Source organism: Mauremys reevesii, linkage group 17 (genome assembly GCF_016161935.1).
Source record: "Mauremys reevesii isolate NIE-2019 linkage group 17, ASM1616193v1, whole genome shotgun sequence".
In the NCBI taxonomy this organism is placed as follows: Eukaryota; Metazoa; Chordata; order Testudines; family Geoemydidae; genus Mauremys; species Mauremys reevesii.
This window is the reverse complement of record NC_052639.1, coordinates 20,984,380-21,007,281: the sequence shown is the minus strand read 5'-3', so window position 1 is coordinate 21,007,281 and position 22,902 is coordinate 20,984,380.

Below are 22,902 nucleotides of genomic sequence, written 5' to 3'. Positions count from 1 at the left end.
ATCAATTGCGATAAACCAACCAGAGACGAGATCAGAAAAGCCATCACCATGATGAAGAACAGGAAGGCGGCTGGACCTGACGATATCCCAGCAGAGGCCCTGAAAGCAGACCTGGATGCCTCAGTGGAAATGCTGTACCCCTCTTTGAGAAAATATGGGAAGAAGAAGTGATTCCGGCTGACTGGAAAGAGGGATATCTCATCAAAATCCCCAAGAAAGGAGACCTCAGCAACTGTGCCAACTATAGAGGAATCACACTCCTGTCGGTGCCAGGAAGGTCTTCAACCGAGTCCTCTTAGAGAGAATGAAGGATGCCGTCGATCCACAGCTACGAGATGAACAGGCAGGTTTCCGGCAGAACAGATCATGCACGGACCAGATAGCAACGCTCCGCATCATAGTCGAGCAGTCTATGGAGTGGAACTCCTCGTTGTACATCAACTTTGTTGACTATGAGAAAGCATTCGATAGCGTGGATCGAGAGACCCTCTGGAAGCTCCTTCGGCACTATGGCATCCCAGCAAAGGTGGTCAACCTGATCAAGAATTCATACGACGGCATACACTGTAGAGTGATCCACGGAGGGCAGCTCACAAACAGCTTCCAGGTGCGAACCGAGTCAGACAAGGATGCTTGTTGTCACCACTTCTCTTTCTTCTCGTCATCGATTGGATTATGAAGACATCCACTTACAAGCGTAGGAATGGAATCCAATGGTCATTGTGGACCCAGCTTGATGACCTGGACTTTGCCGACGACCTTGCACTCCTTTCGCACAGTAAACAGCAGATGCAAGAGAAGACCAACGTAGTGGCAGCCACGTCATCACAGGTTGGCCTCAACATCCACAAGGACAAGACCAAGATCCTTAGGATCAATTCCATCAGCAACGACCCAGTCACACTGAATGGAAGCCCCCTGGAAGAAGTGCAGTCCTTCACCTACCTAGGTAGCATCATCGACCAGCAGGGTGGCACAGACGCAGACATCAAAGTAAGGATTGGTAAGGCAAGAGCAGCCTTCTTACAGCTCAAGAACATCTGGAGCTCCAGAGAGCTGTCTTTGGCAATAAAGATTCGACTGTTCAACTCCAACGTGAAATCAGTCTTACTGTATGGAGCTGAAACCTGGAGGACAACCAAAACAACCACCAGGAAGATCCAGACCTTCATTAATAGCTGCCTCAGAAGGATTCTCCAGATCCGCTGGCCAGACACCATCAGTAACATCCACCTCTTGGAGAGGACCCATCAACTCCCAGCAGAGGAAGAAATTAGAAGGAGAAGGTGGGGCTGGATAGGACATACACTACGCAAGCAGCCAACCAACATCACCAGACAGGCACTGCAGTGGAACCCCCAAGGCAAGCGGAAAAGAGGCCGCCCAAGAAATACCTGGCGACGCGACCTTCAGGTTGATAGCAAAAAAATGGGCTATACCTGGAACCAGCTAGAGCGAATGGCCCAGGATAGAAGACTATGGAGATCTGTTGTTGGCGGCCTATACCCCGGTTGGGGTGACGGGCATGAATGAACTGATCTTGAATTCTATGATTCTTTGAACTTTGCCAAAGTACAAGTTTTGCCCAGGGCACCATTTCCCCTAACGCTGGTCCTTGGTAAAATTTCTTGATGGGGGGGGGGAGGGGAGAGAGAGGCGCTTTCTCTCTGTTTCTTTCCTCTCCATTTTCTGCTCCTTCCTTCAATTCCAGAAACCTCCCTTGTGTTTCAGACTGTGCAGTGACACCCTCCCCACCCCAGGACTATGGAGCCTTTGGAGCAGAAAGATCCTAGGAGCTAAGGATGAAGCAAGGGGTGAGTAGCTGGCAGGAAGGAGTCCTAGCAACTCTTCTGGAAGTGCAGGGGAGGAATGACTCCCCCTTCTCTACATTCTCCCCATGGGGTTCTAGGGAGCAGGTAAGATTGTGTGATAAATTCCATCCAACATTCCCCTTTGATCCAAGCCGAGAGACATCTCAGCTATGCACGATCCCCTTGGCAGCACCAAACAAGGGATGTTTTCCACTGCCCAGGAGACCCAGCCAGGGACTGATGTGCTGGAGATATGTAGGGAAAAGGGACTGTCTGAATTGCCAAGGCAGGAAGCAAACAATCTACAGCAACATCATTAACCACAAACCATGCTCCAGCCAAAAGGGAAATGGGCAGGAATTCTTGCTGTTCAGCCATGGCCACACATCCAGAGCTGCACAGCAGTGAGGGTGCTGGGCAAGCTGGTCTGAGGGAACAATTGGAAATGATCCTTCAGTGAGAACAGAACCAGAGTGTAGACAGGCCCCAGTGTTAAGTGGTTGAGGCTGAGGCTTTAGGAAGTTGGCCTACAATACCATAGGGATCTTTCTGTGGAGGTTTGATTCTTGCCAGCTAGGGAAAGCTGGTGTGTGGTGTCTTTGTGGCTGCACTTTCAGTGATGCAGGTTTCTCTATCCCATTGTTCCAGCGTCATCCTACTACATTGCCAGCTGCTTTTCAGCTGCAGTGTGGAGATTGATTGTGTGTGGGGAGAGACAGTGTGTGTGTGTGTTGGGGAAGAGTGAGTGTGTTGAGGTAGGTAGGAGCGGATCATAATTATCCCTACTTGAAAGAGGAGACACTCAGGCTGAGAAAGGAAAATTGACTTGTCTTAGGTCACACAGCCAGTCAATGGCAGAATTGGGAATAGGACCCCAGAGCCCTGATTTTCATATTAACCATCAGATCTTGAATTTCATACATTGAATGACCTCAATAAAGTGCTCTCAGATGAGCTCCAGACCAACAAGTATGCACAGTAATTATTCAGCCAGTGTTTTAGGAGAACTGCAATGTTAGAGAGAATCATGATCTGCTCAGAGACCACTAATGCAGAGAAGCAGCAAAATCCATCAAACATATAAGTGGTTATGACTTATTTACTTGGTCTTCAAAGAGAACAACAAGGACCTGAGTCTCCTCCCTGTCAATAACCCCCTGCTCAGCCAATCAGGGTAGAGACTGAGGAGGGGAGGCTGAGGGGTCTCACCAGAGAGCTCAAAGGATGGCCCAGGTCACTGGCGGGGATCACTGCCCCAGGACTACTGCAGCTCCACAGTTTTGGGTGGACCTCCCACAGTGAGAGCTGCCGAGCACTCCCCCGCAACACACACACACACACACACACACACACACACACACACACACACACACACACACCCTCTCCTGGTGTTAGGAGGGGAACAGGAGAAAGGACAAAAGAAGCAAGAGAGGTAGAGAAAGGAGGGATGGATGGAGGAAAAGGTGAAACAAAAAGGACAAACCCTAATGTCCTCAGTGATTTTAAGGGACAAGATCCCAGGTTTGGAATAAAATTCTGCCTCCTTAAGATCATGTTTTCCATGAATTCAACTGTCACCAGATGGATCGGACTGAACAGCTTCAAACCTCGAGGAGGCTCTAACCCTCTAAACAGGGTCGGCTGTTTTCAAGTAAAATCACTAAAAGGGAAGGAGAAAACTCGAAAGAGGTTCCTCCTGGCGCTCAGGTACTTGAACCGCAATATTCCCCCAGTCCTCAAAGAGAGACCTGGAGAAGGAGACTTGCTGAAGCAAAGCCACAGGGTCTCTGAGGTTTCCCTGGCCCCTCGCCCCTGTCCTGCCTGGCTGATGTCAGCATCTCTCTGTGAGGTCACCACCTCCCCACCACCTTTGGCCAATAGTCTGAGCCCCTGCAAAAGGCCTTGTGATGTCACTGCCACACCCCTCCCTTACTGGGCTAATGTCCTGCCCCTGGCCAGGCACTTTGAAGGTTTGAGCTACTCCCTGTGGATCACCCCACTCAAGGAGCATTCGTTCTAGGAAGCAAGCCGGCTAGACAGGAAAACATCAGACGCTGCTCCTCCCAATGCTACATTCAGTTTTAAAGAAATTAGTCGACTTTATTGCCAGAAGAGCCATTAGAGCATCTAATCTGACCCCTGCATATCACAGGCCTCCTGTATGACACACTGGCCACTTTTGGGGTAAACACATTCAAGAAAGGCATCTAGTCTTCATGAAATGACGTCACGAGACGGAGAATCCATCACTTTCCTTGGTAGCTTGTTCCTGTGGTGAATCATCCTCGCTGTTGAATATTTATGCCTTAATTGTAATATGAATCAACAAAGAATCCTGTGGCACCTTATAGACTAACAGACGTTCTGCAGCATGAGCTTTCGTGGGTGAATACCCACTTCTTCAGATGCAAGGGATTCTTCAGTCTTGCATCTGAAGAAGTGGGTATTCACCCACGAAAGCTCATGCTGCAGAACGTCTGTTAGTCTATAAGGTGCCACAGGATTCTTTGTTGATTTTACAGATCCAGACTAACACGGCTACCCCTCTGATGCTTGTAATATGAATTTGTCTCTTTTCACCTTCCAGCCATTGGGTTTTTTTATGCCTTTCTCTGCTACATTAAAGAGACATTAAGAGACCTTTAATAGCCAATATCATCCTCGCTGTTGAATATTTATGCCTTAATTGTAATATGAATTTATCTCTTTTCACCTTCCAACCATTGGGTATTTTTATGCCTTTCTCTGCTACATTAAAGAGACCTTTAATAGCCAATCTTTCCTCTCCAGTAAGGCACTTCAACATTTCAATGAAGTCACCTTTCAATCTTCTTTTGAGAAGCTAAACAGGTTGAGCTCTTTCAATAGCTCACTAGAAGGCATTTTTCTCCAGCCCTCAGAACATTTGGTGGCTCTTTGCTGCCTCAACTCCAATTTCACACCATCTTTTTCAAATGAGGACACCAAAACTGGAGGCAGTATTCCAGTATCAGTCTCGCTGATACGATGTCACCTCCTGCGACGTTCTTGACATTATCTGTAACTGTATAGATCACCGTTGCGACCACTGTTGTATATTTGCAGCCAATATTGTATAAAGGTGGTCACATAAAGGGTCTATGGAGAGGTTATGATTGGCTGATTATAATTATGCTATCTCTAGATATGTATCATTTTTGTAGTTGACATAATGAATATTGGCTCTATGCTGCCTGTATTTCCAACTTGTGCTATGCTTCTGGGGAACACCCCAGCCAGACAAATTGGTGTCAGCTCTGCCTAGCCTGCTTGATGGCCCATTAAGGACCATCAGCTATACAACTGACCATTGAGAGAAGGCAGATATGCCTTGTGGCTCAGCAAGGTGTGCAGGGACCTGCCTATGGACAGAACTCTAAGGTTTTTTGATGTCACGTGCTGGATAGAGTGTCCTTGGGACAAAGAAAGCAAAGACCACATGGCAAGAGACTATAAAAGACTGATGCCTCATCTCCATCTTCTCTTCAGTCCTGCTTCCTACCTCTGGAGGGACATTGCTACAAACTGAAGCTCTGTACAAAGGACTGAATGGCCCATCCCAGTTGTGGATGTACTCCAGAGACTTGATTTGAACCTGCAGTTTATTCCATCACTGCTACAAGCCTGAACCAAGAACTTTGCCAAAGTACAAGTTTTGCCCAGGACACCATTTCCCCTAATGCTGGTCCTTGGTAACATTTCTTGATGGGGGAGGCAGGGGGAGGGGAGAGACGAGGCGTTTTCTCTCTGTTTCTTTCCTCTCCATTTTCTGCTCCTTCCTTCAATTCCAGAAACCTCCCTTGTGTTTCAGACTGTGCAGTGACACCCTCCCCACCCCAGGACTATGGAGCCTTTGGAGCAGAAAGATCCTAGGAGCTAAGCATGAATCCAGGGGTGAGTAGCTGGCAGGAAGGAGTCCTAGCAACTCTTGTGGGAGTGCAGGGGAGGAATGACTCCCCCTTCTCTACATTCTCCCCATGGGGCTCTGGGGAGCAGGGAGGGTTGTGTGATATATTCCATCCAACATTCCCCTTTGATCCAAACCGAGAGACATCTCAGCTATGCACGATCCCCTTTGCAACACCAAACAAGGGATGTTTTCCACTGCCCAGGAGACCCAGCCAGGGACTGAGGTGCTGGAGATATGTTGGGAAAAGGGACTGTCTGAATTGCCAAGGCAGGTAGCAAACAATCTACTGCAACATCATTAACCACAAACCATGCTCCAGCCAGAAGGGAAATGGGCAGGAATTCTTGCTGTTCAGCCATGGCCACACATACAGAGCTGCACAGCAGTGAGGGTGCTGGGTAAGCTGGTCTGAGCGAACAATTGGTAATGATCCTTCAGTGAGAACAGAACCAGAGTGTAGAAAGTCCCCAGTGTTAAGTGGTTGAGGCTGAGGCTGAGGCTTTAGGAAGCTGGCCTACAATACCATAGTGGCTGCACTTTCAGTGATGCAGGTTTCTCTATCCCATTGTTCCAGGGTCATCCTACTAGATTGCCAGCTGCTTTTCAGCTGCAGTGTGGAGACTGTTTGTGTGTGGGGAGAGACAGTGTGTGTATGTGCTGGGGAAGAGTGAGTGTGTTGAGGTAGGTAGGAGCGGATCATTATTACCCCTACTTGAAAGAGGGAGACGCTCAGGCTGAGAAAGGAAAATTGACTTGTCTTAGGTCACACAGCCAGTCAATGGCTGAATTGGGAATAGGACCCAGAGCCCTGATTGTCAAATTAACCATCGGATTTTGAATTTCATACATTGAATGACCTCAAGAAAGTGCTCTCTGATGAGCTCCAGACCAACAAGTATGCACAGTAATTATTCAGCCAGTGTTTTAGGAGAACTGCAATGTTAGAGAGAATCATGAACTGCTCAGAGAAAATTAATGCAGAGAAGCAGCAAAATCCATCAAACATATAAGTGGTTATGACTTATTTACTTGGTCTTAAAGAGAACAACAAGGACCTGAGTCTCCTCCTGTCAATAACCCCTGCTCAGACAATCAGGGTAGAGACTGAGGATGGGAGGCTGAGGGTCTCACCAGAGAGCTCAAAGGATGGCCCAGGTCACTGGCAGGGATCACTGCCCCAGCACTACTGCAGCTCCACAGTTTGGGGTGGACCTCCCACAGTGAGAGCTGCCGAGCACTCCCCCGAAACACACACACACACACACACACACACACACACCCTCTCCTGGTGTTAGGAGGAACAGGAGAAAGGACAAAAGAAGCAAGAGAGGAAGAGAAAGGAGGGATGGATGGAGGAAAAGATGAAACAAAAGGACAAACCCTAATGTCCTCAGTGATTCTAAGGGACAAGATCCCAGGTTTGGAATAAAATTCTGCCTCCTTAAGATCATGTTTTCCATGAATTCAACTGTCACCAGATGGATCAGACTGAACAGTTTCAAACCTCGAGGAGGCTCTTACCTTCTAAACAGGGTCAGCTGTTTTCAAGTAAAATCACTAAAAGGGAAGGAGAAAACTCGAAAGAGGTTCCTCCTGGCGCTCAGGTACGTGAACCCCAATACTCCCCCAGTCCTCAAAGAGAGACCTGGAGAGGGAGACTTGCTGAAGCAAAGCCACAGGGTCTCTGAGGTTTCCCTGGCCCCTCGCCTCTGTCCTGCCTGGCTGATGTCAGCATCTCTCTGTGAGGTCACCACCTCCCCACCACCTTTGGCCAATAGTCTGAGGTCCTGCAAAAGGCCTTTGTGATGTCACTGCCACACCCCTCCCTTGCTGGGCTAATGTCCTGCCCCTGGCCAGGCACTTTGAAGGTTTGAGCTACTCCCTGTGGATCACCCCACTCAAGGAGCATTCGTTCTAGGAAGCAAGCCGGCTAGACAGGAAAACATCAGACGCTGCTGCTCCCAATGTAAACTCCCAATGCAGTTTTAAAGAAATTAGTCGACTTTATTGCTAAAAGAGACCATTAGAGCATCTAATCTGACCCCTGCATATCACAGGCCTCCTGTATGACACACTAGCTACTTTTGGGGTAAACACATTCCAGAAAGGCATCTAGTCTTCATGAAATGACGTCACGAGACGGAGAATCCACCACTTTCCTTGGTAGCTTGTTCCTGTGGTGAATCAACCTCGCTGTTGAGTATTTGTGCCTTAATTGTAATATGAATTTGTCTCTTTTCACCTTAGGACCCTGCGAGGTGGGAGTGTGCCAGACCTTGGGCTGCAGCCCAAGCCGGAACTTCTACATGACAATTAAACAGCCCCACAGCCTGAGCCGTGTGGGCCCAAGTCAGTGGTACGGGCCAGCCACCGGTGTCTAACAAGTTTGCGTGGAGAATTTGCGGCAAAACTGGGAACTGAACCCAGATTGTTTCAATTCTTGCCTCCCCCCTTAACCGCAAGCCCAGCGTGTGTGTGTACAGCGTTGTTTTGGTCTGTGTTTGCCTTGCATTGGCTTCCAAGGAGGCTGTGGAATTTCCTTCATTGGAGGTTTTTAAGACCAGGTTAGAGATACGCCAGTCTGCGAATGTCTAGGGATACTTGGTCCTGCCTCATCACAGCGGGCTGGAGTAGATGACTTCTCAAGATCCCTTCCAGACCTACATTGAAATAATTCTCTTTTGTGCTGCGTCATGTTCTACGCTGAGCTGTTTTGCATGGTGCCATTTGGAACTGTGATCGCACCATGTTGTGTAGCAGTTTTATGGTGAATTGTTTTGCCTCAGCTTGTTTTCCATTGTGTACTTTTGTCCTAGGATGTCATAGTTTGCATCGTGTTGCTTTCTTTTCCTTTGTATTGTCATTTTATGCTGTGGAGTGTAGGTTGTGTTTTTTTTCCCCCTGAATTTGCCTGACATTATGTTGTGGTGAGTTTTATTCTGTATGTTGTGTTTTTATATGTATATATTGCATCGCGTCCTAGAAATGTAGGACTAGATAGGACCTCAAGATGTCATCAAGTCCAGCTTTCTCTGCTGAGGCAGGACCAAATATATGTAGATTATCTCTGACAGAGCTTTGTCCTATTTGTTCTTAAAGACTTCCAGGGAAAGAGACTCCCCAGCCCCCTTGTAAGACTGTTCCAGAGCTGAGCTGCCTTAGCTCTGGGGACACCCACACAGATTTTAGTGGTGAGCAGCTCTGGAGAGAGAGGAGACCCCAGTGAGTGGGCAGTTGGATAAAGAGACTAAAGTTGGGAGGAGAAACATTAACGTGTCCAAGGTCACCCAGGCTGTCTGTGACCGAGCTAGAAATAGGTTCTAGTGCCACCGTACTGCTGTTTCTGAAGGTCTCTGCCACACTGCTGTTTTAGGCACTGGTGCAAACCGTTAGTGTAGACAGAATTTACACTAGTGCACTCTGGCACTGGTGCACCATGTCCCAGTTTGAAGGTTTGGGGTGGGGAGAGGGGCTGTGACCTCCCTGAGGCCTGAGGCTCACTGAACAGTGCAGATGGTAACGGAGGGGCAGCAGTGAGTGCTGGAGGTATGAGCCAGGAGCACAGCCCCACAGGACTGGACACTGACTTCTCCTGACCCAGGGGACACACCCCCAGCAAGGTGGTTTATCCATGGATGGGCAGGCTGTCTTGGCAGAGCAGCTCATTTGCAATCTCTGCACAGCTCTTCCTACAGTGTGCACTGGGGACCTTTCCAAGCTGCGAGTGATGGGGCTCGGGAGTTAACAGGATGTGTTCCTGGCTCTGTCATGGACCTGTTTAGTGACCTTGGGGAAGTCACAGCTCCTCTCTCTGTAACACTGTCTTCAGTGACTCGAGAGCACTAGCACCAGCCTCAGGCAGACTGGTGAGAAGCAGGGCACAAACCCCAAATTGGGTGTGAGGTCTGTATGGAGATTTCACCAACCAAGTATCCAGTGTAAACGCTTCAGGCATTGTAACAGCATTAACATGGAGTCACAGACAGTCCTCTTGGGTGATCCCATATATCTCACCACGCAGGTGAGCTCACCTTTGTGACAGGTGGTCCCTTACTCCAGGGGTTCCCAACCTTTTTCTTTCTGAGCCTCCCCACCCCCCACCCCCACACACGCTATAAAAACTCCACTGCCCATGTGGGCCACAATAACTGGTTTTCTGCATATAAAATCCAGGGCTGGCGTTAGGGGTAGCAAGCAGGGCAACTGCCTGCGGCCCCATGCCACAGGGGCCCCATAAGCTACATTGCTTAGGCTTTGGCTTCAGCCCTGGTGATGGGGCTCAGGGCCCTGGACTTCAGCCCCATGCGCTGGGACTTCAGCTTTCTGCCCTGGGACTCAGTGAGTCTAATGCCGGCTTTTCTTGGCAGCCCCCTGAAAGCTGCTCACAGCCCTCCAGGGGGGCCCTGGTTGAGAACCACTGCCTTACAGCATGAATCACAGCAATGTTCAAGTTACTTCCAGTCCCAAAGGACCCGTCACTTCCTTGCTTATGCCTAGAAACTTTCCCCCCCACCCCCGAGTCCAGGCAGCATACAGACAATCAGTTCCTTCTCTATGGGGTTTTTCATCCCCTTCCTACCATGTGCTCTGAGCAGGAAACTCAGCTAATGGGAAGTGAAGAGCACAACAACAGTCTTGTGTCCTTGTTAACATCCCATAATAGTCTCTCTGGTGTTGATTGACCTTTCCTGCCAGGCATTCTGTTGCCAATCAGCACTTCACGTAGGTAAAGTCTCTCTCCTGTCTGGTGATTTACAGAGCCACAGAGGCTCACAATGCAACTAGTCAGATGTTAACTCAGGCAGCAACTTACAAGCATTCAATAAAGTCTAAACACAAAACACATTCTTATGTTCACAGTCTGTATGAGGAGTATCTACTCATTTGGACTCACTGGGGAGCCACAGAAAGAAACAAGGTGTGCTGAGGTAAAAAGGCCCAGTCTCAGAGCCCCAGGGTCACGCTGAGAGAGCTGCCTTGGGGACAATGACAATGACAGGAGAAACCCCAGAGTGACTTCTTTGATTCTGCTCATCTCTGGCCTTTGGTTCATAGAATCACAGAACTGGAAGGGACCTTGAAAGGTAGCTAGTCCAGTCCCCTGCACTCAAGGCAGGATGAAGTATTATCTAGACCAGGGTGGCCAACCTGAGCCTGAGAAAGAGCCAGAAGTTACCAATACACATTGCTCAAGAATCATCAGCTCCCACCTCCTGCTCCCAGTGCCTCCCACCCATGGGAAGCCACACTAATCAGAACCCCGCCTCCTCGCACTGCTGATCAGCTGCTCATGCTATGCAAGACACTCGGTGGGGGAGACGGGGATGGAGCGTGGGCACTGCAGGCTCAGGGAAGGGGGTGGGAAGGGGTGGAGTGGGGACAGGGCTTGTAGCTGAGTAGTGAGCACACCCAGCACATTGGAAAGTTGGTGCCTGTAGCACCAGCCCCGGCGTTGGTGCCTGTACAAGGAGCCGCGTATTAAATTCTAAAGAGCCACATGTTGGCCACCCCTGATCTAGATCATCCCTGAGAGGTATTTGTCCAGCCTGCTCTTAAAATCCCCAATTATGGAGATTCCACAACCTCCTAGGCAATTTATTCCAGTGCTTAACCACCCTGACAGGGAGTTTTTCTAATGTCCAACCTAAACCTTCCTTGCTGCAATTTAAGCCCATTGCTTCTTGTCCTGTCCTCAGAGGTTAAGAACAATGTTTCTCCTTCCTCCTTGAAATGAACTTTTATGTACTTGAAAGCTGATCATATCTTCTCCTGACTAAACAAACACAATTTTTTCAGTCTTCCCTCATAGGTGATGTTTTCTAGACCTTTAATCATTTTTATTGCTCTTCTCTGGACTTTCTCCAATTTTTCCACATCTTTCCTGAAATGTGGCACCCAGAACTGGACACATTACTCCAGTTGAGGCCTAATCAGTGCAGAGTAGAGAGGAAGATATCATCTACAAACTGTATAAATGTAACAGAGTGACTCTGCTACTGGGAGGGTTTCACTATGTCTAGGAGGGTTACACCCTTGTGGGAGGGGGCTAGGCCTGTACTGGAATAAGGTCATTTTGTGCTACACAGTGTGGCAGAACCTAGAATGTCCATTACCAGGGAAAAATGCTGGGGGGAATTGACATGTGGAAAGGACAGAAACCCTGTCTGAATTCTCTCACATTGCCCTTCTTGCCCTGGCAGGCTACAGAATAATGTCCACCTTTCACCCTAAATCATCCCCTCCTCCCAGCTGGAAGGAAACGGCTGCAATGGAGCTGGCTCAGGTAAGGGATTATCAGGACGCTGGTGGTGGGTTCTGCTTGGAGGGAGAGGAGAAGTAAATGTATAGGAGGGTGGGAGCTGCTAGAGGTAGTGGGAGGCAGGAACTGTCTAGGGTGTGGAATGGGAGGGGAAAGGATGTGACAAACCTGCTGAGACTTGTGTACTCTAGGGTGTGATGGGCTGTCACCCCGGGGGTGCAGTCTGGGGGGCTTCTGGGAAACACTGTCCCTCTAACCCTCAAACTGGGTTGGCCCTTCTCACACTGCCAGCCTCTCCAGGCCCTGTTATTACCCAACAGGACAGCAGGTGGCACCACGCATCCAACTAAGCTACCTGAGTGCTTTACCTAAGCCACTCAAAGACAGATAGAAGACAAAAGCCAATTTCCCAGCCATAAGTGGTAGCAAACAGATCAAAGCAGATTACTTAACAAATAACCAAAAACTCAAACTAAGCTTAACATACTATCTGGATAGAATTTGAATTAGCAGTTTCTCACCTGACTGATGATACAAGCAGTCCACCAAGTTTCCGTACACAAGCTAAAAATCCCTTTACCCTGGGACCAGCAGTTCCCCCAGTTCAGTCTTTCTTCCTCAGGTGTTTCCAGGAGTTCTCTTGTGTGGGGAATGAGGCCAAGAAATGATGTCACACTCCACCTTATGTAGCTTTTCCATATTGCAGGAACCATTTGTTCCAAACTTGTTTCCCAGTCCAGTTTGTGGAAAAATACAGGTACAAAAATGGAGTTTGTTGTCATGTGGTCTGCTCACATGCCCTAGCATGCCCTGCTGAGTCATAGTAGCCATGACTCATAGGCTAGCTGAAAAATTCACAAGAGGGCTAAGCTCTTCCACGGTCCATTGTCTTTCTTGATGAGCCATGAACACTGTCTGGCTTCTTTGTTGTACCTGAAAGGCTTGTTGTGAGTGTTACCCAGAGTAAACACATTTGAAATACAGATACAGAGTCAATATCCATAACTTCAGTTACAGACATGATACATGCACACAAATAGGACAGTCATATTCAGCAAATCATAACTTTTCCAATGACACTGAACATGATGCATCTTGCACAAAATGTAACATAATTATGTCTTAATCATTTTATAATCATACCACTATGCTGAATGTGTGGTGTAGTGTCAGGGCCTAATTTCAAGGCACAGGAGTTGGGAATGGAACTTCCACTCTTTGTGGAACAGGAAATAACCCTCCAGCCAGGGCTGGAAAAACTTCCCGGACTCCCAGTGCTGGAGCCTGAATCTTCTGACACTTCATTAGTTACCACGAACCCCAATCTTTGTGGCAACTGCAAACTTTATCAATGATGATTTTATATTCTCTTCCAGGTCATTGATAAGAATGTTAAATAGCGCAGGGCCAAGAACCAATCCTTGTAGGAACCCCCTAGAAAGAAATCTACTCAAGCATGGTTCCCCATTTACAATCATAGTTTTTAATCTATTTAATGTATGCTGTGTTTATTTTGTATCTTTCTAGTTTTCTAGTCAAAATATTGTGCTGAACCAAGTCATATGCCTTACAGAAGTCTAGGTAATGTTTTCACCTCTTAGCTCATCAATACTATTAGCTGCAATCAAACTTTTGATCTCACCCAATAAGGATATCCAGTTAGTTTGATTGGATCTGTTGTCTCTGAACCTTTGTTAATTGGTACTAATTATATTACCCTCCTTTACCTCTTTATTAATTAAATCCATATTCGCTGCTCTATTATCTTGCCCAGTATCGGACTAACACTCTTGTAATTAGCTGGGTCATCTCTTTTACACTTTTTAAATATTGGCACAGCATTAGCTTTTTCCAGTCTTCTGGAATTTCCCCATTGGTCCAAGTCCTAATTAAAATCAACATTAACAGTCCTCCACCAGGTCTTTCAAAACTCTTAATACAAGTTATCTGGACCTGCTTATTTAAACATGTCTAACTGTAATAGCTGCTGTTTAACATCCTCGTGAGTTATTGTTGGGATGGAAAGACTGTCGTTGTCAGCGTCTTATATGATTACATCATCTGTTTTCTCCAACTCCAGGAGTGAAATATTTATTGAACACTATTACCTCTTCTGTATTATTTTTGATAATTCTGCCATTTCCATCTAGTAATTTACCACTACCATTGTTAGGGATTAATTTTGTACTTAATATACTTTTTTAAAACTTCCTTCTCATTTTCATTAAGTGGTCATTGATTTCTGATAGCTTCCCTTACCAATTTTCTACAATTCTGACTTTCTAACTTATATTCTTTACTGTTGACTTCCCCTTTCTTCCATATATTTTCTTTGGAGATTCCTACCAGGAAGCCACCAGCAGGGTCCAGAGACAGCCCCATCTCCTATATCAAGCCCTGGCTAGTAGCTATGTGATAAATGTGATGACTCTGCCTCTGTCTGTCAGCTGGGAGACACAAAGGTTCTCTCTTTCCACCCTCTGATGCCTCCTGGCTGCTCTAAGCAAGGTAGGGTGGGACTCTGTTAACATGTGCCTCCTGGAGCTTCCATTTACCTGGTGCTGCTGTTCCGTGAATAGTGGGGTTGTGAGTGGGGCAGCAGGTACTGAGTGTTGGACTCTTGCTCTTTCAGGGGCCGGTGACCTTCGAGGAGGTGGCTGTGTATTTCACTAGGGAAGAGTGGGTTCTGCTGGACCCCACTCAGAGAGCCCTCTACAGGGATGTCATGCAGGAGAACTATGAGACGGTGGTCTTGCTGGGTAAGGAGTCCTGTCGCCTGGGTTATTAGAAGCTGTGGGGTCTCTAAAGAACCTGAGTAGTAATAACAGTATACCTTTATTCATCATACAAGTTTTGCAGGTTTTCTTGCTCCCCTTTTTTTGCCTTATCTCCCACATGGTAGTATCATTTTTGGACATGTGCCTTTTTGGTGCCGTCAGTCATTTTAAAATTGGATTTAATATATCCTTATTGGCTATATTAATCACTGTAGCTTTCATGCCTTTTCCTCATTTTAAGAGGAAAATATGCCTCCTGTAGAATTCTAAATTGAGTAAATATGTGTATGACTCATGCATGATTTGTGTGACAGTGAGATGAGCTCTTTTAGGAGAGCGTGTAATGTTGCCATTCAGGATCCCATGGGTGAAGGGATAAGAGAGCCGTGGGAGGGCGGAGAAGTGGGAGGAGGTAATTCTGGGGTGCCAGGACAGGGGGAGGGTGTGTGCAGGGTTAGAGCTAAGCAGCAGCAGGGAGGTAGGAGGTAGTGAGAGATGAGGAGAAAATACAAGAAGCTCCCAAGGTGCCGGGAAGTGGTGCCGGCTGAGAGTAATGGGAAGAAGGAGGGAGGAGCGTGGAGGACGGGCACCCGGGAAGTGGGCTGGGTGGGTCATTGGGAGGGAGGAGAGGTTTGGGAATCTAGAGCTGTGGGGGATCCCAGACCTTTAACCCTCAATCCCTACTGAAGCCTTGTTGCTTTAGAGCCTACACTCCAGTTTTATTTCTGTTCAGTTTTTTACATTTTTCCCCCCAAATATCATTATTTTAACATTTGACCTCCCTCTCCCACTCATAACCCCTCTCCCCATATAACCTCCCCATGTCTATGCTCAGTGACCCTGGCCACTGATCCTGAGTCCTTGCTGCATTCCTCCCTGTGACGATGCGGTTCTGGCGGGACCCAGCGGAGAGTGCCAAATCAGGACCAATTGCTCAAACAGGGCAGTCACAGCCCTAGGCTGGGGTTTTCCACCTCTAAGGCAAACCAAACCAGCCAGACAAAGAGGACTTTGGTTTCACCCACTGGCTAACCACAAGTCACACAAGCAATTCCCTTAGACACTCCAGTCTCCCAGTATCACCACCAGTGCTACTCGTCCTGGGGATGAATGGTTATGAAAACCAACACCCCAATAAAAGAAAACAGTTCTCTCTATCCCAAAGGACCAAGCCCCAGACCCAGGTCAATATACACATCAGATCTTACCCACAAATCACGCTCTTGCCAATCCTTTAGAATCTAAAATCTAAAGGTTTATTCATGAAGGAAAAAGGTAGAGATGAGAACTAGAATTGGTTAAATGGAATCAATTACATACAGTAATGGCAAAGTTCTTAGTTCAGGCTTGTAGCAGTGATGGCATAAACTGCAGGTTCAAATCAAGTCTCTGGAGTACATCCCCCGCTGGGATGGGTCATCAGTCCTTTGTGCAGAGCTTCAGTTTGTAGCAAAGCCCTCCAGAGGTAAGAAGCAGGATTGTAGACCAGATGGAGATGAGGCATCAGCCTTAGATAGGTGTAACTGGTTGGGACTCACCCCCGCGGCGCCTCCTGCTGGTGACTCTGGGAATTAGCTCATTCCAGTGGAGCACCTCCTCCTGGTGGTGTCCCGTCCGTTGTTCTGTCCTCTGTTATCTCTGGACCCGCGTTGCTGCGTGCTCGGCGGCGTCCTCTTCGAGGCCACTGCCCTCCGGCAGTGCCCCTTAGTCCTTCTGCGCCCCCTTCCGGGGGGGTCAGTGCTCAGTGGTCTCACACCCCAGTCACTATGTGCAATCGCCCTCTGAGTCTAATCCCTCCTGTCAGGGATCTGGCGTAGCAAGATGGCCGCTCCCTACAGCCAATGGCTGGGTGCACTGCAAAGGGGGGGACCCAGGCCCGCCCTCTACTCTGGGTCCCGGCCCAGGGACCCTCTGGCGTCAGCCTCGCTGTCCTTCTCTCCCCTTCTGCTGTCTGTTTCCCTGGGCCGCTTCCCCTACGGCCCCTTGCACCCGCTAGGCCCTTCCCTTCAGGGCCTGCAGCCTGGCAGGCTACGGGTTCAAGCTCCCTAGCCTCCCCGAGCATGGCCAGCACTGCGCTGTCCGCGGTGCTAGTCTCCGCCCTTGGAGACTGACCTTCCCCTGTCGAAGGCCTGGGACAGACTGACTGCTCCTGCTCTGGGCAGCCTTTATATACCCCTGAGCCTGGCCCTGATTGGCTGTCTCTAATCTGGGCCCTGATTGGCTCTCAATAAGCCCCTCTCTGATTGGCTCACTGTCTGCACAGGCGCCCTGGCCTGCCGCAGCCCACTCTCACAGGGAGTGGGGCAATTCTCCCCACTACAATAGGCTTTTCCAGGTGTAAGAACCTCTTTGTCCTTACTGTGGAAAATTACAGCAAAATGGAGTCTGGAGTCACATGGGCCAGTCCCTGCATACTTTGCTGAGTCACAAGGCGTGTCTGCCTTCTCTCCATGGGTCAATTGTGTAGCTGATGGTCCTTAATGGGCCATCAAGCAAGCTGGGCAGAGCTAACACCAACTTGTCTGGGATGTTTCCCAGAAGCACAGCACCAACTTGAAATACAGACAGTATAGAGCCAATATACATAACTTCAACTAAAATGACACATGCACACAGACAGCATAATCATAACCAGCCACCCATAACCTGGTCTTAGACACCTTATATGACCCCCTTTATCTAAGATTTGGTGCCACTACAGGACCTTGGTTGCAAACCATGTTCTATATGGTCCCAGTTTATACCAATAACGTCACACTCCCTCCCATAGCAGGGCCGCTACCCAGGCACAAATGGGCACTTTGTTGATGATGTCACTGGGTGGTTGTGTAGCCCGTACAATTGTTACACCTATAAGATTACATATTCGAAGCCCTTCACACCACTCGGGCTTATCTCTATACACCCATACAGTCTGTTCCCCAGTGTTCCCTTCCCAGCTCTGATGCTGCAGAGCATTTCCCCCGTCCTCCTTCCCAGCCTTGCCTGTGTCCCTGTTCCTGTTCCCCCCACTTAATAAACATGATTCCAATTTCCCTTCCCCCTCCTGTTTGACCCCAGTTTATAGAGTCATATTCTCAGCTACACCTAGCACGATTGATTGTACAGAAGAGAGAAACAATTAGAGAACCAGACAGATAAACAACAGAAAAGTGAGGGCCATGAAGATAGAACAATACAGAAATGAGAGTTTCGCAGTCAGAGCCATTGATAAGTGATTTCTTGCCAGACAGGATGCTGTCAAACTAAGTTTCTTTTATCCACCTTAAGATCTGTTTCTTTATCTGGTGGTGATGGGCATCATACAGACAGGATCGTCTTCCTAACAGCCTAATAGCACCTTATTTCAGTGTGACTGGTTTGGGATGAGAGGATGTGACCCTTCGCTTCCCAGCTAATGGCTGCCCCTGCTGCTTAGCCAAAGTCCTTAGCCTAAGAAAAAGGCCTCAGACTATCCTAGTCAGGGCCGGCTCTGGCTTTTTTGCCGCTCCAAGCAAAAAAAAAAAAAAAAATGGAGGGTGGGGGCCACCGGAGCTGCAGGGGAAAAAACAAAAACAAAAACAACGGGGCCAGAGCGGCAACGGAGAGTGCCAAATCAGGACCAATTGCTCAAACACCACCTCCGCGCCGCCTGCCGGGAGGGCTCCGAGCTGCAGCTGCTCCGGTTGGCAGGGAGGGAAGGACGCGGGCTGCCCTGCCGGGCTCGCTGCAGGCGCTGCCCTCCTCCGCCCCCTACAGGGCAGCCAGAGCAGCAGAAAAAAACCCCGTCAGTGCCGCCCTAGGATTGGGCGGATGCCGCCCCCTAGAATCTGCCGCCCCAACCACCAGCTTGCTCAGCTGTGCCTGGAGCCGGCCCTGATCCTAGTGAGAGAAGACCCATACACAGGCAGACTGAGATTTTCATTCTTTGTTTTCATACTCCTGTAACTAGTTAAGTGATAAAAACAATTGTAAGTTCTTAATGTATAGGCTTTACAGGCAGGCCTGAATATCTCTATTCTAACAGAGGATTCGACCCCTTCCTCCATTCTGTGTTTGTCTTTTCTATTTAGATTGTAATTCTTCAGGGCATGGGCCATCTACTATTCTGCGTTTGTACTGTGCCTAGCACAATGGGGACCCCCTGTTAGTTGGTCCCTAGGCACTGAGGTAATGAATGTGATTTAGAATAATTACTCTCCTGCCACATTGAGCCAAGGAAGCTGGCCCTGGGATGTTACTGCTTAAAAAGGAGATTGGCTTAAAACCATGGACTATTATTTGTGAAAAGTATCCCACAAATTCCACTGACCTCCCTTGATTTCTTTGCCTTGAGTAGAGTTTCCAGTTTCCAAACCTGATGTGATCTCGCAGCTGGAATGAGGGAAGAGCCGTGGGTCCCAGGTCTCCAGGGCTCTGAGAAAGAAGTGCCCTGAGAGCTGCCTGCACAGGTGGGAATTGGTTAAACCAACTCGAAAACTGTCCAGGAAACATTTGGGATGCCCTACAAAGACCTTGTGAGCTCTCCAAGTTCAGGATTGTTCCCTGCAGATGTGGCATCATTAGATAGATGTCACTTACAGCATCCCACCTATCCTGACTGTCAACTGGCAGCAGGTCCCCCCCAATCTCGCTTTCCCCTGAGAGTTCTGGTGAGATGCAGACCAAAACTGATCCCTTCCATTCTCCTCTGGGGAGAGGTTTGGGAAAATCTCAACATATATTTTGGTTGGTTCATCCCTTTTTCCATTCCTATCTCTGAGATTTCCTTTCTCTCAGGCACAGAGAGTGACCTATGTCTCATTCTCTCTGTCTCCCATCAGGTGACGGGATGGTGAGTGATAACAAGGAGGAGAAACCCCAGCAGGAAGATGCTGAGCGAATAGAACCACATGGGACATTATCAGGAAGATCGAAAGGGAATGTTTCCTGGAGTTGTGCACTCCCAGAAAAAGCAAAAGCAAAAGCCTGTGAGACTCAGCAGAGGCCAGAGGAAAACTTCAGTAGCCACACAGACCTTATTACAAGTGAGAGAATCAACTTGGAAGACACACATTACACATGCCATGAGTGTGGGAAACACTTCAATTGGAGCTCACACCTTATCACACATCGTAGAATCCACACAGGAGAGAAACCTTATGGATGCTCTGAGTGTGGGAAATGCTTCACTCATAGTTCAACCCTCATTTCACATCAGAGAATCCACACAGGGGAGAAGCCCTACACATGCTTTGAGTGTGGAAAAAGCTTCAATCAGAGCTCACACCTTATCAGATATCAGAGAATCCACACAGGAGAGACGCCATACACATGCTCTGCATGCGGGAAAAGCTTCACTCAGAACTCTACCCTGATCGCACCTCAGAGAATCCACTGTGGAGAGAGACCCTACACATGATCTGAGTGTAGGAAAAGCTTCAGTCAGAGCACAAACCTTATTAAACATCAGAAAATCCACATGGGAGAGAACTGTAATAAATGCCTTGATTAGGGCTGGCCAAAGGTTGAGGGGGAGTTTTTTTGTTGTTTTTATCGCATTTGCTCATTCCTGCATTGTGGTCTTTGCTCCATCTTCACTGTGGTCTCTCAGCTCCCACACATGAGTTACCTGCTTCTGCATTTTGCAGCTCACCCTTCATTGGGGTCAGTCCTGTGATCTTTTCTATCAACTCCTTTCCTTTTGAGTCGTAGGAGTGTGTGTCCCTCCAGCCAGGAATGTTCATCAGCTCCAGGTGAGAGAGGTTTGATCCCAACAAGCTACACTGAGGCAAAAACTACCTGTGCCTTCCATCCACTAGGGCTGTACATGGCATTGGCTGCTCAAGTTAGTGATCTTGGTGTAAAAGACAATTATAGTTGTAGTGCAGATGCAGCTGCAGCCCAGGTGCAGTGGTTGGCATTAGCTTTCCCTTTGACCTGACCTAAACTCCATCACTTTTCCTAGTCTAAACAAACCCTGAGCATCACGGTTATACTGTTCCCCCATTTCAAACCAAGTGTTAGTCATCAAGTTCCCCCTTTGGAAACCAATTGTTTCATTCCCAGTTGCTCTGATGTTGCTTCAGGTTGTGCTGGAGAGCAGATATTTTTATTATCATTTTCCTCACTTAAAATATATTGAACTATAACAAAGAGCAGGAACAGGGCAGGGATAGGGGAAAATGTCATTTCACCCTTTGTAACAACAGAAGAAGTTAGTGTAAGTCAGAGGATTCCCTTATTCCCGATCACCATTCCAATCCTCCATTTGTTCAATTGGTTAGGTCACTATTTTTTCTAAAGGGCTGAGAAGAGGATTCCTTAGTAAATGACTTGGAATGAAGCAAAATACCAATGGATTTCACTACCAAAGTCGTTGTGGCCCAGGCCCTGCAAGAGTCGCTCCTGAAGATATCTCCTTCCTAATCAGCTGCTTATTGCCTATTATTTGGGAAATACAATCCATATTGAGGTAGGGATGGGAAAAATGGAAATGACATTTGTCTTCAGCTCACCCCTGGAGGTGCTGCAAATGTGTAGAAAATGGAAGGTGTGTTGAATGTGATATAGCTGCAGAAAGATGCCTGTTTTTAATAGAGACCTGACATTTGGTGTCTTACAGGGATTCTAAGCTGCATCTGAATTTAGTCCCTAATTTAAATCTGTGCCTCCAGATTAAAGAAATAAAAGGGCATAGTTGGGGGAGTTGTACCTCACTATCACTACTGATCTGTTGTGCAGTTGGTGAAGAATTCTACGCCAGAGAAGTATAAAATTACTCCAAGCAAGGTCACAGATTTGACAAGAACTCGGGTAGAAATTGCAGGTACTGGTGGTTGATTTTCACCCCCGAGATGGAAGCTATGGTGACCTGTGGCCCAGGTAAACTCTTTTTAGACCCCTGCTCCCTAGTTAAGTGGCCTTGGTCACACTCCTAAGGACACCATGATTAAATTGGGAACAACTGTCCTTTACCATTTCAATCCAAAGTTTCATGAAGCGTGAGAGAAACAGCTGATTCCTTCAGAGCCATTCCATGCCTATGGATCCCAATCTGGCTGCCTTGTTGGACAAAAGCACTTCCATGCTGGGAAAACAATGGTAGCCAATGAGAATGTATCGGATTCGAAGTTCAGACTGCAGGATACTTGAATGCTGAGTCCAGAGTCTGTGGTTTAGTCCAGGACTGCACAACTCGTAAAGCGGCAAGGGCAATAGTACTCCAAAGAAAACAGCTGAGGCCAAAACCCCTGGCTCCACTGAAACCCCCAGTGCCACCCAGCCCCACAAAACACCCCCAAGCACTGTCCGCCCTGTGAAACAAACCCTCCTTCCCCAACACCACCCCGCCAAAACAGCAGTATTGAATGTTGGTAATAAGTTATAGCAGGCCCCTAAGGTAGTATAACGAAGGTAAAGAAAACTCTCTTTTTGCTAGAAGTAGAATAAGATCTTCCCCCCACTTTGTAGTCAATTATGCTATTGAATGAATGAGGTGTGAATGTGGAAGGCAACACCCCCAGACAGCTGCAACCCTCGGAGGGGGGATGGGAGCCAGACCAGATCAGTAGAACAGGTCAGCCACTGACTCACTACTCGCCTTCTCAGCCTCCCACCCCGCTCACCTTCTCAACCCCTTCCCCACCGCCAGCTCACCTGCCAACCCACCAATTCCTGCCCGCTCACCTCCTCAGTCCCCAGCTCACCTCAGCTCTCCCCTCCCCGGCTCGCATACTCATCCCCTGCCACTGCCCGCCTGCTCTCCTCCTCAGCCTCCCACCACCCTGGCCAGGGATGAGCTACCAAAATCTTAACAACCAGTTCCCTCCTCACCCCAGGGGGTTGTGTCCCCCCGGGACTCCTGCGCCTATCCAACCCCTGCGTTCCTTTTATGCCCCCCCTGGACCCCACCCCATCCACTGCCCTTCCCTGTCCTCTCACTGCCCCCTGTCACCCCATCCAACCCCTCCTCATTCCTGATGGCCCCCCTGGGACCTTTGCCCCATTCAACCACCCCTTCTCCCTGTCCCCTGACCACCTCTGGAACCCCTGCCCCTGATGGTTCGCGCGGGACGCCTGGGAGGACTGAGAAGCAAATGGCGCCTTCACACTAAGGCCCAGGGTGGCAGAGGGGAGGTAGGTGAGCTGGGGTGGGGAGCGGTTCCC